Source organism: Symsagittifera roscoffensis, chromosome 7 (assembly GCF_963678635.1).
Source record: "Symsagittifera roscoffensis chromosome 7, txSymRosc1.1, whole genome shotgun sequence".
Lineage (NCBI taxonomy): Eukaryota > Metazoa > Xenacoelomorpha > Acoela > Convolutidae > Symsagittifera > Symsagittifera roscoffensis.
Genome location: NC_087068.1, coordinates 6,500,579 through 6,513,829, shown reverse-complemented (window position 1 = coordinate 6,513,829; position 13,251 = coordinate 6,500,579). Strand labels below are relative to the sequence as shown.

Here is a 13,251-nt window from a genome sequence, read left to right as displayed (position 1 = left end):
GCAATTGTGAGAAAAACTGCTTCCGTTGAACCAAGGTGTGACAGCCACCCAAAATCTCAACTTCAAAATATTTATTTATAAAATAAATTCTTAAATTTGGAATAAAAAGCCCAAAGAATTGCGGTCAGAATTACAGTGCTATCAACGGTACTGTCACGTATTAGCAGATGACATTTGCCATTGGCGGTTTCCGTTGAAGCAAAGGATATTGGCTGCCCGACCATAATTAAAGCTCAGCTGTTATCCTCGAATTGGGTGGTTCTGATTTTCTTTTTAAATCGATTAATTCTATAAAATTAGAAAGAATGGTTTGGCAGTGAAATGGAAATTTTTCGGGGGAAGGACCCAGATTTTTAAAACCCGGTAATTCAATATGCCTATCGGGTACATCCTGTTCAAAATGAAATGCATAATTCATCTTTTCGGTCTTCAATCAAATAAGCCTACCCCAAAGGCGAAACTTTTCATCGTTTTTTATTGCATTTGTCCTCAAAGTCAGAAATGAATTGCTTAATGAATAATTCCCTTTCATCTGCAAAACCGCAAACAAAAGAATGACTTGCCATTAATTGTATTAAATGGCACAAAATTGACTCTTCTGATGCATATTTGAAAGACCTCACTTTTCGTTTGAGCTCGAAGTTATCCTGTAATTTGATAAGATACTGGTAAGAGTCTACCGTTAACTTCTGACACTTCGTGATATTTGAAGTTATGATTTTAAGCTTTTGATGTTATATACAACCAGCTGGCTTGAGGTAAAAACTTCAACTTTCATAAAAGACTGGTAAGAAAAAGCGGTGGTCCTATACGCAACAACCTGATTGTATATCAAGGCTGCACTTTATGGCCATTTTAAAACTGTTATTTTTTCTTCTACGTATTGTGCTGAGTCTCCAGATCATAGTAAAATAAATATCCAGTTAAAAACCAATTGAAATGCTACCGGTTTTGTCAATTTCGACTTCGTCAAGTATTGATTAGAATCTGAAAAAACAAACAGACATTAAAATTATGTACAAAAGGTGAAAATTATGAAAATGAACAAGAACAAAAATTAAAATAGCAACAAAGGGTAAGTATTGCAAACGTTTTTGAGCATAGTTTTCCGTTAGTTTTAAACTTTAAGATAATGGATTCGGTGATTTTTTTCTCGTATGTTTCATGAGGATTTTGAAGTGAGTTCTTCTAGGGGCATGGGAATGTTTTGACACTTACTACGTGCCTCTGGAATTCATGTGCTCAGAGACCCTGGTACATCAACTTACGCCTGGTTACATCACTGTAGGAGGCATTACACTCCTGGCAGGAATACTCATAAATAACTGATGAAGCCATGATGGTGCCAATTGATCTCTCTTCTTGAAAAGTTAGAACGTTTTGAGGCTGACGAACACTGAAAAAAACGTAGTTTTTGCCAGAGATCTGTCAAGAGCCCGTATTATTGATGTTGTTATATGTTGGATAGTCTCGAAAAATGGTAAATTTCAAAACGCGTTTTTTTTGTCAGAATTGTCAGAAAGATTGATGTTTTTTGTCTTTTGCCACTACAAATGACTGATTTGTTTATTCTGATCAGAAGATCGTCACGATACCCGTTTTTGTGTAACAATTGAAAAATTTTGTCAAAAACTGCGGTGACATTGTAGTAATGAGAGCTAATCATGAAAGCTCTCTTAAAAAATGCTTTGGGGACCGCTTCTTTGTATATTTGATCGCAATATGATGAGAACGGTATGTAGAGACCCGTGTTGGTGGGTTTCACTTACGGGGATGTTGAAAAACTGTCACTCGTTCCGCTCAATTTAACATCGAAAAGTAGGGTTTCAACGATATCATAACAGTCATCAACTTAATGCTGGTGAACCTCTGGTTTGTTTTCATAGCTTGGTATCTCTTTTTCTACCATGTCAACTGCAAAGACACCAAGAGGGCTTCGCATTGCCATTCCTTCTGTTTTTCTCCACGTTTTGCACGTATAGAAGGAAGTTAGAGAAAAGCCATCTCTAGGAGCATTTTCACTGTTTCAAGGCTGAGAAGCAAATCTTCTGGTAGTTTTTTGAGAGTATGTACGATAGTTTTCTCAACGGGAATGTTGGTAAAAGGCAAAATAACGTCAAAACTGACCAGATATCTGTTTTTATTGCTCAATTCCTAGTTGACTTTATCCAATTCTGAGAGAAAATCAAAAGTATCTATTCAGCAGAATTTTGCCGGTAGGAGAGGTTAAACAAGACATCTAATTTTTTGGCATGGCAGTTATTATACGAATTGATCATACTCAGATTATGTAACATGAATAGGTACAAAAACAAGTACAAGAACTAACTTCAAAATCTTCATGAAACATCCGAAGACGGAAATCGCTAACTCCTTCATCTTAAAATTCAAAACTCGCGGAAAAACTTTGCTCAACAACAATTGCAGCCCTTTGACTTTGTTGCTATTATAAATTTGTGTCTGTTCCGTTTCATAATTTTCACCTTTTAAACATAAGTATAATGACTGATTAATTTTTTAAGATTCTTATCATTGCCTGGAGAAGTCGAAACCGGTTGAATTTTAAATGGTTTTAGTTGGATAATTGTTTTTCTTCTTTTTTTCTGTTGAAAAATTTGCAATAATCTAAAAAATATGTGAACTTTTTTTCCCTTGAATTTAGCCTTCTCACATCACCCACACACACACACACGCTAATGTATACTACTAAAGGGTTTAATCTTGTATAATCGATAAACGGATCGTTTCTGAACACAACTCGTTCATGTCACTAACAATAATGATACTTCTTTTAACTTGAATAAAGGTTTTTCGTCTGAACTAAATTTTTTTCCGGATAATTTAAAACCATATGAAATGAGAAAAGGACAGACTGATCCTGCCTTGGTCTTAAAAACACCCACAAACACAAAAAAAAAGTGTTTCAAATTAGTGTCTCGTTTCTTGCCTCTGATCAGGATCTGAGCAAAAATTTAAACTTAAGCATATTCGACATTCATAGTAAAATAGGCAAACTGGACAACAGTTTTTGAAAAAAATTGATTCAAGAAAGAACAAAAATAAATCATTACAAAATCAAAAAAAGCATGCAGATTTTTAAATTTTTGTGAATTTTTTATTCGCTCGCTTTATTCGCTCGAAGTTTAGACTAAAAAAACCAAACATTTTGAACTTGTTTTTTTTGTTACTGGGACAAGTTTTTAAAATTTTTCAATGTCGTTTGAATCACATTTGAATAAGTTCCTTCCCATCAAATTTTCTTTAATTGCTTGTGTGTGGAAGACTTCTAATCACAGATCTGCCATGCTTTTTTATCTTTACATGGAATAAACGCAAGAAAATTCTATGAAAAGCCATTTATCCGTGAATGGAAATGGTATGTTAAGCGTTTTAGTCAACCCGGTTTTTGGGCAACAAGCAATCAATAATTTATAAACATAATAAAACGTTGTCTAGAGAGGATGAAATTTCTCCAAAAGATAGTGCAGTCACATTTCTAGTAAAATAATGAAAATTGTATTTAATAGACCGTAAGAAAAAAGGTAACGTGAACTCAGTTTAACTGAAGTAAAACAAAATACAACCGAGGTACTTCTTTAACCAAATTTTGAGTGTGCCTGAAATCTGTTGAGTAATTTTTATCTTAACTGAGATAAGAAAATAAGAAAATTTTGAAAGCTTTGACCATGAAACGCACAGATGCTGCATTTTTCCGGCAAAATTTTTTATTCGCAATAGCTAGTATCTCGGTGCAATACATATTGTGTCAATTTCTTGCTAAATTTCATAAGTAGTTCACACACTTCTTGCATTATTTTCTTCTATTTAAGAAAACTCGGAAACAAACCAAACTAAAAACAATTGACTAATTTTTTTCAAAAAATACGAAATTATCTGATTTGGATATTATTTTTTTAAAATGCTTATTCAGTGTTTTTAGTTTGGCTTAATCGATTTTTCTGAGCTCTCTCAAAATCGCAGCTCAAGAAAACATTATCAAGCTTCCCAAACCTAAGTTTGTTCAAGGTCTGGTCTGGTCTTTAATTTCACGATTTGGGTCGGATAATCCGATCCACCATAAAATTGTGGATCCAGTCCTGAATATAGTAATTTATGTGGTTTTCTACCTGACAAGATTATCCACTACTATAGCCCGATTCAGCTTGTATGACTAAATTTTATCTGTTGTAATTGCAGGCAAATGTTCGAAAAAAACCTTACAAGTATCTAAAACTTTCTATCTGGTATTTTTCCGCTCCGCTCCGCTCCTTTTCGTTATTCAACAAAAATTTGTGCTTATTGACACCGAGTTCTATAGTTTTCACTAAATTATGCTATAAAAATTTGCTAAATGGGACAATTGGGCTGCAAAAACATCGAGTTTCTTTTATTTCTTCTAACTTGTAACAAGATTGCTCGTATCAGGGCGAAGCCCTGAATGTTCCGACAGCCTTTTAAGGTCTATGGAACAGTAATAACACGAAATTTTTAGTTGTAATAAAATAAAATTCAAATTTTGTTTAAAAAAATGAGATTGAGAAAAACATCCCCCCACACGCCATATTATGTACAATGTGATAGACTTTGCTCCTATTAACAAATCATTTATGGTATAAAAGCTTCCTTGAACCAAATTTGAAGGATTTCTAGGACGGATTAAGTCTCGTATACGCGTTAATAGCGCGAAATATATAGTGCGTTAATTGTCCCAAATTGGCCAAAATGGCATTATTTAAACCCCCATAACTTTACGAAAAATGATCACAGGTAAAATATCTTTCAAATTTCGAAATTAAACGAAAAGTCGAAAAGTCGAAACTTGTCTAAAGAAAAAAACCAACCCGAGCACAAATATTCCGTTACTTTCGTTACAAAAGTCGGAACAATAATGAAAAAATATATTTGCAAAAGCAAAAATGAAAGTGTCACAAAACCTGAGTTTCAATTTGACCTCTAAGTAATCTTCTCAAAAAACAAGGCGTGATTCATAATTCATTTGTGCAACACTTCATGTTTCTGCCTTCATTTCATTTTCCCCATAAAATACCCCCATTTATTTTGAATATAGAATTGATTTTTGATTGTGTCTTTAAAGAGCTCTTTCGCCTCTCTTGTCAATTGATTTTTCCCCCCGTTTTTTCTCCGGTCGAACACCTCCTGGCTTAAACAGCCGCCACTTTAAATCCAATTTGTGGACCTATTTTTCTATTTTTATTCACTACGAGTATATAAGAAAGGGTATTTTAGGATGGATTTGTTTCGAGTATTTTCTGATAAAATAAAGCAAGTTGACAAACTTTAGAAAGTTAAGTTTCAATTTACTATTAGTTTTTAATATAGTTTCCTTAAAACTTTTTAATCATACGACAAAATAAGTTTAATAATTGCAGCTGAAATTTAATATCGTTTGATCTTTTTAAGAAGTTATGCGTTTTGAATGAAATATAAGTAACCTTCATCCTAAATTGCGCCTAATCTGATTAGAAGGAGACTGAACTAAAAATAGCAATATTGAAGGATTATGCCAAAGTGATCTGAAATCAGACTGTTTCCTTTTGGCTAGTTCGTCGCTCGCTTTACCTTCTTTTTGCATTCTTCTGCTCTTATTTTACGACTGTTCATTATCTTCAAGGGGCGGTGACCTCTTTACTAATCAATCCTTACGACCAGCATCCAAGCAGAAACGGGGTTGAAACTTTTATTGCAGATTACGACTTTTATTTGATAACATACCAACAACTTCGAGTAAGTTTATTCAAATGAAGTCTTTTTTTTGTTCAAAACCGTAAATTATATTTTTCATTCACATGAATTCTTTTCGGAGCACGTTTTGGAGCCTTGTCTAGGTGTTTTTTAACACTTAGCTTACTAAGCTATTGCATACTCCGCAAATAATACCGCACGCGCGAGTTTCGAACCAGCAACCACATTTAGGGGGGGGTGGACTCCCCCTCTCAGGGATTCGACCCCCTGCCGACCCAAAGGGTCCCCCTTTGATACTTTTTCAGAAATCCATTTTTGGCCGACCGACCCTAAAATTTTTCTAAGGGCGCCTTTGGTGCCAATATGTACTAATTTTGAAGGGGGAGCGCGCGCCGAAAAAACGCGATTTTTTGGTCAAATTTTTTCAAAAAGTGCCTAAAAACGCCTTTTTGGCCTGTTTTTTCAAAAGTTTGCCTGCGGCGCAGAAAATTTTGCCAAAATAGGGGCAAAACAGTGCTTTGGGAGAGCTCGAAAAATCAATTTGGTCGACCTAAAAAAAAAAAGGTCGTCAAATTTTTTTTTAAATGAAAATCCGCCCCCCCCCCCCTCGAGAAAATCCTAGATCCGCCCTTGCACATGATTGCTTTCCAGCTTCACTGCCATTTTCGCCAGAAAAAGTCACCATTTTTGACATCCATTTGTAGCTGCGAGCATCCTTAGAACTTATTATAAATGTGTCTTTTTGCCATTTTTACTGAGTTTGAACGAGAAACGCGCACTCAAATCCCTTAAACCCTGAAAAATATGATTTTGTTTTTGTTCCGACCACAAAATGATACGAGACTTCAAGAGTTTTCTCGCAAAATTAGTTGCAACCAGTAGCGAATTTAGGGGGGCGGGGGGTTGCGGACGTTCTCTCTCTCAGGGATTCGACCCCCCAGCCGACCAAAGGTTCTCCTTTTGTACGTGCGATATCCATTTTTGGCTGACTGACCTTAAAATTTTTCTAAAGGCGCCTTTGTCGCTAATCTATACTAAATTTGAGGGGGGAGCGCGCGCCAAAAAAACGTGATTTTTTGGTCGAAATTATCCAAAGAGTGCCTAAAAACGCCTTTTTTTTGGCCTTTTTTCAAAAAAAAGGTCGAAAAAATTTTCAAAAATTTTTTTGAAGATCCGCCCCCTTCAAGAAACTTCTAGACCCGCGCCTGGTTGCAACAAAATTGGTTAAAACAAAATTTGTTGCTGCAAAATTTTAAGACTTTTCAGTCATAATTCGGGCTGTATTAAATGTTTTTGGAAATGACACCCGTTAAGGAAAGAATTTTCCTGACTTGTTTTCAGACTATAAGGTGCCAATCCTTTCTCAAGCAACTAAGTCAAAACCTGAATATACAACGAGAGCAAGTGCATGGTTATCAATAACTAGATTTTTTCTAACAGGCGACAAGTCAGGGGCTCGAGTCCCGGCCCGATGTTTTTATTTATTTTGCGATATAACTTGGCATTTATGTATGTTTACAATGCTTTGTTATGAAAACTCAAAGCCTTCCAAGTCCCTTCTCTTCCAAAGCTCGCGAATTCAGAACATAAAGTCTGGAGTTCGATCGCGGATGGGACCGTTTTTTCAAAATCTGTAGGAATTTGACCTTGCGTTTTTATGGAATCTCCACATCTTTCAGACTACTCTCACTTAATTTTGAGTAAATTGCTTACTTTTTGGAAAACTTGAATTGTCCGACTATCAACTGTCTGCCTATTTTTTCGGCATAACTTTTTAAGCTTGAAATTTTTATTATAGCATCATTTATTACTATTTTAAGCAAAATCTAAGCAAATTGAACCACAACCCAAAACTGTTCTGCAGTTCGTAAGTTTACCAACTCAGTTTTTTTATTTATCTTTCAATTGTTTTTTTTTTCACATTATTGGATTCGGCTAAAAAAACATGAATCCGTTATAATCCATTATAGTCGATCATAATCTGTTTTTGTTTTTAATATAATCGACTGTTTTTTATCTTAAATCAATGAAAATCAATTATTTTGTAGATGTGATATGATTACTCTATTTTCACAGTTTTTTGTAAAAGTAGAAACCGAAGTACTATAATCAACCCCATGGATGCTACTCTCCATCTCCCCCACACCCCCTTCCTCGCCCCCTTTGTACTATTTTCAGATATCCATTTTTGGTGACGCACCCTAAAATTTTTCTAAAGGCGCCTTTGGCGCTAATATATACTAATTTTAAGGGGGGAGCGTGTGCCGAAAAAACGCGATTTTTTGGTCAAAATTTTCCAAAAAATGCCTAAAAACAGTTTTTTTGGCCTGTTTTTTTCTTCAAAAATATGCGTGCGGCGCAAAAAATTTGATCAAAATGGGGTCTTTATAGTGATTTGGAAGAGCTGCAGAAAAAAAACAAGGTCGACAAAATTTTCGAAATTTTTTGAAAATCCGTCTTCCCCCCTCGAGAAAAATCGTAGATCCGCCCCTGATATCACCTGCAAATGATATCAATTTCTCTGTTCACAATTTGTTTTCAAATTTTCTGTTCAAATTTCTTCTGTGCTGATTTAAATTATCCAGACAAAACGAACAAAGCTTGAATTCTCCAACGCGTTTTTCTCAATTTGGGTTAAGATTAGAGGAAAAGTGAAAAGAACAGAACATAGAGTTGCTTAAAGTTTCATCAGAATTAAAATAGTGCAATTTTTTCTCCGAAATTCTCAACCAAAAATATACCTCAAAAATGGACAATTTTGGTTGTTTTCATAATATCAAGAATTACAGTGAAACTGTTTTATTAATTGATGAGAAATATATATCACAAGAAGCCTCTTACACAGCCCAGCAATGTTATAGAGGTGTTTATTCTCAAAAAGCTAGAGTAAATTGTTTGAAATTCGTTTTTAAGCAAAAACTTTGGGTTTGAATTAGTAAAAATAACGTTTCTTGATTATAAGCAAAAATATTTTATCCTAAACAGGTTTTTTCCTAGCTGAGCCGTGTAAGAGTATCCTTTGATATCAATGTCTCATCAATTAATAAAATAGTTTCAGTGTAATTCTTGATATTATGAAAGTAACCAAAATGACCCATTTTTGGGGTATAATTTTGGTTGAGAATCTCGGAGAAAAAATTGCTTTATTTTAATTTTGATGAAATTCTAAGCAACTCTTTGTTTTGTTCACTTTTCGTCTAATCTTAACCTAAATTGAAAAAAAAAACGCGTGCAAATTTTTGAAAAAACAGGCCAAAAAACTTTTTGGAAAAATTTAGTCACTTTTTGGAAAAATTTGACCGAAAAATCGCGTCTTTTGGCGCGCGCTCCCACCTCAAAGTTAGTATATATTGGCGCCAAAACCGCCTTCAGAAAAATTTTAGGGTCCGTCACCAAAAATTGATATCTCAACATAGTACAAAGGAGTACCCTTTGGGTCGGCAGGGGGTCGAATCCCTGAGGAAAAGGGAAATTCCGCCCCCGTCCCCCCGTCTCCCCCAAATCAGCTGGTGGGTGATATCCTATGGCTCTATTCAGCTATGAGAAAAACGAACGGACTCGATTTTTTAATCCTTTGGTTGTCTAATTACTCTATCTTAACTGTTTTTAATCAATTTCTTATCCGTGCAGAAGGCTGCAAATGGCCTTATCACAAACGCCACCAATTGAATCTAAAAAGACGGGGTAAATATTGATTTGAGTTGATTTAAGAGCTCCCTTTTCCCTTAAATTCGTGCTATGATCCAAGTCGTTCACTGGAAAAAGTCACCACTCGGTGACAGATTAAAGAGGTTTCCGTTGCTTCTAACTTTCATTGGCTGATCAAACGTCCTCCAGCGAGTATGAGATGACCTTCGCAAGCTTATCAGGACGAAAGTTCAACCAGCAGATAAAAAAACGGTTGTTCTATTCTGAATTGTCATGAAGCCAAATACCCTTGAGTAAATTTTTCGCATACTTTATCATCTTAACACTAATTTATCATTAGTTTTACTAGTCATTAAGTTTCTTCAGTTTGTTCATGATGATGGATATAATTCAATAATAAACTTATATGTTGGTTAGTTGGATCTAAACCGGAAATGAAAGTAGCATTGAGGACTCCTTCCATTTTCCTGACATAAACTGAGTCCAAAAAGTAATTAAACTATTCGGCCTCTCTTTACTTTACTGGTGCGATGTGTTCTGCATTTTGCAAAAAAGTCAGTTTTTTTTGCAGAACCTGAAAACCCATTTAAAATTATACCGCCGGTTCCTGCAATTATGATTTACTAGAACTTTTGGATCTTCTTAACAATCTCCCACCCCTTTCAAGAAAACACAAGATATAATAGGGGGGGGATTGTTAATTAGATCCCCTTGGTCTTACAATTTTTTGATAACTTTGCATTTTTTGTTAGCTTTTTAATTGGAGCACAGAATTTTTTAATGCAAAGCGCTTTTCATTTTTTGAGCTTATTGTGAGTATTTGCATTATGATATGGGTTCCCAAATGTTTGCTGATATTTTAGCTGTTTTTACGCAGTAAAGTTGGACAAATTTGTTGAGTTGTGCCTGCTTTCTTTCAAATTATTTGCAAAAAAACAATAGCTCCTTATTTTTATTATTGTTTACTTATTTTTATACCTGATTAAAATTAAATTATTGGAGTAGAATCTGAAAGCTCTTTTTTGTTTGATGGAGAGATTTAGTTTTTCTTGAAACGCGTTTCAAGTTTTGTTTTTCTTGAAACGCGTTTCAAGTAACTTTTTGAGTCAATGCAAAGTGAAGAAAAAACTGCTCAAGAATGTTCCGACTGCCTTTTAAGGTCTATGGAGCAGTAATAATGTAAAAAATACAATGAATTTTTTTTAATTAGAGATTTTTTTGTGGAAATCATCCCGCCACATGCCATATAAAGCAAAACGTGATAGTAACAAAACAAGTAACAAAACAAGTAACCTAGTAACAAAACAATTATGGCAAGTTATCTTCCTTCAACCAATTTGGAACAATTTTTAAGACGGATTTGATCTTCGCTTACGCGTTAATTGTGGTTTAATTGTCCCAAATTGACCAAAATACCAATCTTTAAACCCCCTTATCTTTACAAAAAACGATCGCAGAGGTAATATATCTTTTCAAATTTAAGCTCAAGAGAACCATGCCTTTCGAATAATATTTAAAAAATTCCGTCAAAATGGCTAGTTGAAAAGTCGAAATTTGGCTCAAGGAAAAATCTACCCCGAGCACAAATATTCCGTTGGGGGGGGGGGGGGGGCGGGGGGGCGGATGTTAATTTGATCCGTTATTGGTTGCAGTTTTGATGAGCTATTGTAATAGAACACTATTGTAATTTTTTGCAGAACCCGAAAACCCGTTTAAACTTATACCGCCGGTTCCTGCAATTATGATTTACTAGAAACTTTGGATCTACTTAACAATCTCCCACCACTTTCAAGGAAACACAAGATATAATAGGGGGATTGTTAAGTAGATCCCCAGGGATCTACTTAACAATACCCCCTTTCGAGAAAGTGGGGAATTATTTAGTAGATACAATAGGGGGGAGATTGTTAAATAGATTGTTAAGCTAACTTTATATTTTGAGCTCAAACGCAAATCGATAAAGTATATAAAGAGATTTAGTTGATTTCGTTGCTTAATTTACTCGAAGTTATTAACAAAAAAATTCGAACTGGTTTTTCCCAATAGAAATCTTTCTAGTTCTAAATCGAAAGCTTTTAAAAATTTCCATAGGGCAAAATCAGACTTAATTTTTTTGTTGTTTAGTCTCATTTTGAGCAAATAAAACAAGCAAGCGGGCTCATAGTTTTTGTTGTTTAGTCCAATGTTGGGCAAACAAACAACCAAACAGGCTCAAGTTTTTCAGTTTTAAATCGAACGACATTAAAGTTTCCATTGGGAAAAAACCGGTTTGATGTTTTGCCTCTGAGTCTAACTTCGAGTGAACAAAACAACTAAGGAGGCCTGCTTGGTTGCATTGAGCCTGCTTGGTTGCATTGAGCCTGCTTGGTTGTTTTATTCGATCGAAATCAAACTGAACAACAAAAAATTCAAACTGGTTTTTCCCAAATAGTTTGAATTGTGTGCCTGCTCGGTTGATCCCAACCAAAATATGAGCCTGCTTAGTTTTTTTGTTTGCTTGAACTTTTTCATACTAGTTCGATTTAAGACTGAAAGAATTTCGATGATTTTGTGTAGCCTTTTTGACCAAAATACCAATCTTTAAACCCCCTTAACTATACGAAAAATGATCGCAGGTAATATATCTTTTCAAATTTAAGCTCAAGGCAACCATGCCTTTCAAATAATATTTAAAAAATTTCGTCAAAATGGCTCGTTAAAAAGTCGAAATTTGGCTGAAGGAAAAAATCTAACCCGACCATAAATATTTCGTTTGGGGGGGATGTTAACATGGCTCTAAGTTAGAAATTTTCAGCCAATCAGAATCGACGAGCAGTTTACATGCAGCGCTTCGCAAATTTAATGCGAATTAAATGATGGGATGGAAGATCTTAAATTGGTCTATCAGGTAATATATCTTTTCAAATGATCGCAGGTAATATATCTTCTCAAACTTAAGCTCAAGACAACCATGCCTTTCGAATGATATTTAAAAAATTCCGTCAAAAAGGCTAGTTAAAAAGTCGAAATTTGGCTGAAGGAAAAAATCTACCCCGAGCACAAGTATTCCGTTTGGGGGGGAGGGGGGGGGGAGGATGTTAACTTGGCTCTAAGTTAGAAATTTTCAGCCAATCAGAATCCACGAGCATTTCACTTGCAGCGCTTCGCAAACTTAATGCGAATTAAATGCTGGGATGGAAGATCTTAAATTGGTCTATCTAGGGGGGGGGGGATCTTAACTTGATCCGTTATTGGTTGCAGTTTTGATGAACTATTGTAATAGAACACTATTGTAATTTTTTACAGAACCTTAAAACCCGTTTGGAGTTATACCGCCGGTTCCTGCAGTTATGATTTACTAGAAATTTTGGATCTACTTAACAATCTCCCACCATTTTCAAGAAAACACAAGATATAATAGGGGGATTGTTAAGTAGATCCCCAGGGATCTACTTAACAATTCCCTACCTTTCGAGAAAGTAGGGAATTATTTAGTAGATACAATAGGGGGGAGATTGTCAAGAAGATTGTTAAGTTAACTTTTTATTTTGAGCTCAAACGCAAAGACGATAAAGTACATAAAGAGATTTAGTTGGTTACTTGAATTCACATTTTTGATTTTTTAGATTTATCAAACTGCTGTCACAAATCCCCAAAATTAGTTTTTTCCGATATAATGTCAGGTTTATTCGAAAACCTCTTTTTTTCAAATCAAATATTATTGAAAATAAAGAAGCCAAAAATTTTCAACAAAAAGTATTTTATTTTTTTTCCAGCTTATTGGCAATTTTATTAAATTTAAAGTTCTATTCCATAAATACACTCGAAAAAACTTCCAAAACTAATTTTATTGGAGCGAAATTTGGGTTTAATGACCCAATTAAAAGCCTGCTTGGTTGCTTAATTTATTCGAAGTTATTA

General features: G+C 34.8%; 1 protein-coding gene across 4 annotated transcripts in view; it reads left to right on the top strand.

Annotated features, from left to right (window-relative positions):
- LOC134851555 (high-affinity choline transporter 1-like) overlaps positions 1-13,251 on the top strand; it is a 69,697-nt gene that overhangs the window by 3,108 nt on the left and 53,338 nt on the right. The window contains exons 1-2 of one of the 4 annotated variants that reach the window (XM_063867687.1): positions 5,141-5,238; positions 5,485-5,745. The exons of 1 other annotated variant lie outside the window; for it this stretch is intronic. The gene's annotated coding sequence lies outside the window, so the exon portion shown is untranslated. Of the gene's footprint in view, positions 1-500; positions 669-711; positions 788-5,140; positions 5,239-5,484; positions 5,746-13,251 lie in introns of those variants that run through there. 2 more of the 4 variants (XM_063867691.1, XM_063867692.1) reach the window with 2 other exon arrangements.